Source organism: Choloepus didactylus, chromosome 4 (genome assembly GCF_015220235.1).
Source record: "Choloepus didactylus isolate mChoDid1 chromosome 4, mChoDid1.pri, whole genome shotgun sequence".
NCBI lineage: Eukaryota > Metazoa > Chordata > Mammalia > Pilosa > Megalonychidae > Choloepus > Choloepus didactylus.
Window position 1 is genome coordinate 86,767,099 of NC_051310.1, and position 6,000 is coordinate 86,773,098.

Sequence of the window (6,000 nt, forward strand, 5' to 3'; positions counted from 1 at the left end):
CAATATCTTGATGTTTATTCCAGGATGTGCTATATTCCATCTCTTTCTCAGTCTCCCCTTGTTTTCTTCATCTTCTTGGTTTTTCTGGCTGGGTCCTGGGCTTAGAAGCCAGAAGTCAGGAGGCTGCCTGTCTTCCCCTTCCACCTGAAATAGAAGCAACAGAGCTGATATCACAGAAAAATAGCATGGAAGAACCAGCAGATTATTCTGCACCTTCTTTCTTTTCAATGACTCACACCACCCTCTTACAGTTGAATGGTACTTGAATATTTTCAAAGTGTTCTCACATCTTTCATCTCATTAGATCCCTCTAATAGACCTGCGAGTTAATAGGGCAGGCAGGACCTCCATTTAAGATGGAAAGTGACTCACAATGAGGTCAAGCCATGTGCCCTCTGCTATTCAGCAAGGCAGGGGTAGAGCAGAGGCCAGGCCCCCAGTCTCCAGGGTTTCCCCACTAGACCCCCAACCTGTCAACTGGGGACATTAACTAGCTCTAATTCTTCAGGCAGGACTGATTGAAGCAATTTTTTTTTTTTTTACATAACTGTGGGTCATAATCCAATTGTGAAATTAATTTAATGGGTTGCAACCAGTTTTTTTTTTAAATGAAATAAAAGAGAATAAAATATAACAAAATAAGGTCAAAGTACATTGCTCATGTAAGCATAAGTATTATTTAGTAAATCTTTTGTTCTAAGGGCTGCTTTTACAGCTTTGCAAACTCTGGCTGTTGCTTGTTGTAGAACATATTCACATCCTGTTTGATTTGGATTGCTGGATTCTGTGATGCTTTATCAGTTGTTTCCACCTGAGTTTCAGGGAGGTTAGAGTTTAATCACAGATACTGGGCAGTGTTGCTTTTGCACATCTGATAATCCAGTGCAGGACTCTGCCTTACAGATAATAGAACTGCCAATTGCCTACCTACAATAAATATAGGGCTGGGGACAAAAAAAGACCCAACCCCCCAAAAAACAAAAACAAAAAAGACCAAGTAGCCCTGCCTAGAAAGGCTAGAACCAAAAAGAGCATAAGTAGCTACTAGCACTTTAAAGAAAGAGTAATATCTTTAGACTCTGCTCTGAGCATTGGGCAAATAAATACATGGATTCGATTGTTGCTCTTGAGAGTCTCGGCAAACATGGAGGAAAGGCATGTGTTGGGCAGACTCGTAGAAGCTGGAACAGGGCAGAAGCAGAGATAATTCATGGAATGAATAAGACTTACTGATGAGAAGGAGGGCGATCTTAAAACCAGGGGTGTTGTTAAGGGATGGGGGAGGGGAGTGCGAGTCAGGACGCAATGACCCACGCCACGAAGAAGGAGAGGGTGCTGAGGAGCTATTCCTAATGGCTGCTGCCACTGGGCTATTGGCAATTTCTATTTTGTGTGGCGGGGACAGTCCTGGCACAGCCTGCCACCTTTCCTGGGGACCCACAAATACATCCTGTGCCCAGGACAGATGTGTCAGCCTGGTGGGATAAAACCCAGTCCCTTAGGACATAAGGAAACTGCCAGTATATTCCTTCCCCATTGCCATGAGCATATGTAAATACCCACTGGAGATAGCTTGACTCTGGTGGGTATGTTTCATGGCATCTGGCTCACACCCTGGGTTACATCTGTCTCTGGCAGGGAGGGAGCTGTGTTCCTCCACTATGGGACACACACACTAGAGAGGGGTGCTGTATGTGTAGACCATCTCCCTGCCTCAGCCACTGATTGAGACTTGCTGGCTTTGGGGGACTGATACCCAACAGTGAAGGTGACCTTTACTCAGTGTGAGTAAAATGTTCCATCCATGCTGTGTGAATCCTGCTTCTGCTGGCAACCCACACACCTGCAAACCAAGGACTGCTTTTGGTTCCCCTAGTACTGAGTTCTTGGAGGGAGGCAATGTTATGCCCTTGCCACCCTCCATGTGGAAGGACTCCACCTGGAGGTGGTATCTGGACAAATTGCTACAAGTGTGGATGATTAAGTAGTCCATTTACATTGGATCATTGAGAGAAAGCAATAAAATGGAAGCAATCAATCAAGAAAGTTCGTTAATAAATAATAAATATACTTGTGATATGTAGGGCTCCTATGAACTGATTGCTTGTTTGACTAATTTTTCTTGTAGTTATCCAGTGGGAGAATCATGTACACAAACCGTACTCACTTAAAGGGCAAGTAGGGTTCATCAGTGATTTTTTACTACCTATTGTCATCAAAAGTTTCTCCCCTGTTGGACCATACCTCTGAAATGGTAATGAAAGTCAATGAGAAAATGTAATGATTTACAAATATTTGTTTTACATATAACATTTTCAACTGGTATACTAAAAAAACAGTGGCAATGAAGTCAATAATAAAGCTAAAATGATGATATCCTGCTTGTCTATATAAAGGAAAGAGAAGATACAGGAAAAGACACGAAATGACTTGGAACTATAAAGAAGTAAGGGCTGGGGGTGGGGAGATATGAGCAAGGAAATGAGAGAGAGTGACACTGATCCAATTGAATTTATTGAATGGGATTTTTTTAAACTAATATATAATCTTTTAGCTTCCTACAGCTGCTGTAACAAATTATTAAAACTGAGTGGCTTACAACAACAGAAATCTATTCTCTCACAGGTTTAGAGGCTGAAAGTATGAAATCAAGGTGTTGGCAGGGCCACATTCTCTCTGAAGCTCTAGGGAGGATCTTTCCTTGCCTCTTCCAGCTTCTGGCAATTGCTGACAACCCTTGGCATTCCTTGTTTTGCTGGTTTGAATGTATTATGTCCCCCAGAAAAAGCCATATTCTTTGATGCAATCTTGTGGGGCAGACATATTAGTGGGGATTAAGTTGGAACGTTTGGATTAGGTTGTTTGCATGAAATGTGCCCCACCCAACTGTAGGTGATAACTCTGATGAGATAATTTCCATGGAGGCATGGCCCCATGCATTCAGGGTGGGCCTTGATCAGTGGAGCCATATAAATAAGCTGACAAACAGAAGGAACTCAGTGCAGCTGTGAGTGACATTTTGAAGATGCACTACAGCCAAGAGGGACACTTTGAAGAAAGCATAGGAGCTGCAGATGAGAGACAGTTTGAAGACAGCCGTTGAAAGCAGACTCTTGCTCCAGGGAAGCTGAGAGAGGACAGATATCCCAAGTGTAACTAAGAGTGACATTTTTGAGGAACTGCAGCCTAGAGAGGAACGTCCTGGGAGAAAGCCATTTTGAAACCAGAACTTTGGAGCAGACGCCTGCCACGTGCCTTCCCAGCCAACAGAGGTTTTCTGGACACCATTGGCCATCCTCCAGTGAAGGTACCCGATTGCTGATGTGTTACCTTGGACACTTTATGGCCTTAAGACTGTAACTGTGTAACCAAATAAACCCCCTTTATAAAAGCCAATCCATCTCTGGTGTTTTGCATTCCGGCAGCACTAGCAAACTAGAACACTTGGCTTGTAGACTCATCACTCGGATCTTTGCCTCTGACTTCACATAGTAATCCTCTATGTGTCTTCATATGGCTGTCTTATAAAGACACCAGTCATATTGGATTTAGGGCCCATCTTAATCCAGGATGACCCCATCTTAACAAATGATATCTGCAAAGATCCTATTTCCAAATAAGGTCACATTCTGAGGTTCTGTGTGGACATGAGTTTTTTTGGGATGTCATTCAACCCCATACAGATACCAAACCAGTGAGAGCTCTTACTAAAAATGCAGTGGTGTTGCTGACCACATCTGCACACAAGCCAATGAAACCACCTTCTTTTGCTCCAAACTGTTTTTTCCTCCTTATGTTGACCCTCTGGCTGCCTCCCATTCCAGTTGCTACACTGAGATCTTGAGCTGTTGATGTTGGAGCTGGACCAGGAGAAGACCATGGTCATGGTTGGACTGGGGAGAGGTTTGGGGATACTGGGAATGAGAGCGTCCAGTCAAAAGCAATGACAGACAAAACACAAAAGTTGTTATGTAATGGAAAATTCCAGAGAGGAGGAAAACACCAGTCCAGAAGCTGTACTGGCTCATAGACACATTAGCTCCAAGAACTCGACACTCATACTCTCTCACTCTTTCTTTGATCTTAGAGTTACAGTAGATGGACATTGAAGGATGGGAACCTCTTGAAGATGTTCCAGGTGACAGCTGGTGATTGCCTCTCAGAGGATGTGCTAAGGAGAGATATACTTCATGGAGATTTGCCTGCCTCTGCTTCCACATTGTCCCAATGGCCACAAGGCCTTTACTGATAAACTACAGTGTGTTGGTTTGATGTATTATGTCCCCCAAAATGCCATGTTCTTTGATGCAATCTTGTGGAGGCAGACATGTTAGTGTTGATTATGTTGGGAACAGTTGATTGAGTGTTCCATGGAGATGTGACTCAATAAACTGTGGGTGAGAACTTTGATTGGATGATTTCCATGGAGGTGTTACCCCACCCATTCAGGATGGGTCTTAATTGTATCACTGGAGTCATATAAAAGAGCTGACAAACAGAAGGAACTCAGAGCAGCTGTGAGTGACATTTTGGAGGGCACCTTAGAGAGACATTTGGAAGACGGCCATTGAAAGCTGATGCTAATGCTTAGACATGCTTGGAGTTGCGGACCTCTGATATTAGCTGCAGCCAACAGAGACACTTTGAAGAATGCACAGGAGCTGAGAGTGGAGCTAGAACACAACTTGGGATCAGCAGATGCCAACCAAGTGCCTTCCCAGCTAACAGAGGTTTTCTGGATGCCATTGGCTTTCTTTCGTGAAGGTATACTTGTGTTTATGCCTTCATTTGGACATTTTCATGGCCTTCAAACTATAACTTCGTAACCAGATAAATCCCCTTTATAAAAGCCAATCCATTTCTGGTATTTTGCATAGCAGCATTAGCAAACCAGAACATACAGGAAAGGGAGTTAGAAGGTAACTATTACTATCATTTGGATCAAACATTCAATAAAAAACTCCCTCCCCCATCCCAACCTTTGTCTGGTCAGCAACTTAGAAGGGAGATAGCATATCCTAAAAGACAAGGCAGCCCATGAGTCTGTTATACCAACATTGTAAAACCAGAGGTCCAAAGGAGCCTAGCCTCCTCCCAGCCTTGTGACTGGGTGGGACTGGGGCTAGTGACTTCTGGAACTTATGATAGTTAAATAGTGCATCTGATTATAACCACTGGGCACATCTCAGTGGTCTGTGACTGGACTTCAGCAGCACTGGCTTCTGGGATGTAAATGCATTGTGGTTTGGCCAGAAGTGTCCAAATTCATCAGATCTTCCTAGGGGGACATCCAGTGATGACTTCAAAAATTCCATATGGGGGGTTGCTTTGGGGAAGCATCAGATTGGAAGGGTTTCATTTTAATGCTATATCCAGATAGGTCTTACTAAGACTGAGAAAGCCTCAGTGTCTCATATCCAAGAGATACAGTGGTGGGAGTGGTTGAGGGAGACTAGGCCTGTGTGTGACTAGTACCCCACTCCCAACCACCCTTCCCTTGCTGTTACCAGTAGAGGAAGCCATCCTGCGATTTTTGGGAGAGCCCTAATATCTAGATTAGGGATGGGCACATCCTCTGGTTATTTTGAGGAGAGGATTAGGACCACTGCAGGGCCTTATATTAAAAAAAGTTCTGCCCCAAACTTTTCTCTCTCTGCTCTCTTCTTTGTCACTACATTCTTTGGGAATTGCACACTCATATCACCAGGGTTGTCCATCCTCCTGAGTTTTCACCATCACCTGGCCATTGGCATTTTTTCTGACTCGTTCTCTTCATGCAAGAAGAGAATGGACAGAGCAGGCTCTTCAGCCAGAGCAGGCTCTTCAGCCAGCTTTTGTCACCCTCCTAGTATCCTCAGCCCCCACTCAGGTACTCACACTCAGAATCCTTTGTGATGAAGCCCTCTGACTAATTACACTGGGTTTGCAATTAATACTCATGCCAACAGAGTTTATTCTTGCCTGAAGCATTTATTGAAGATTCTCATCAGGCTCAACTTT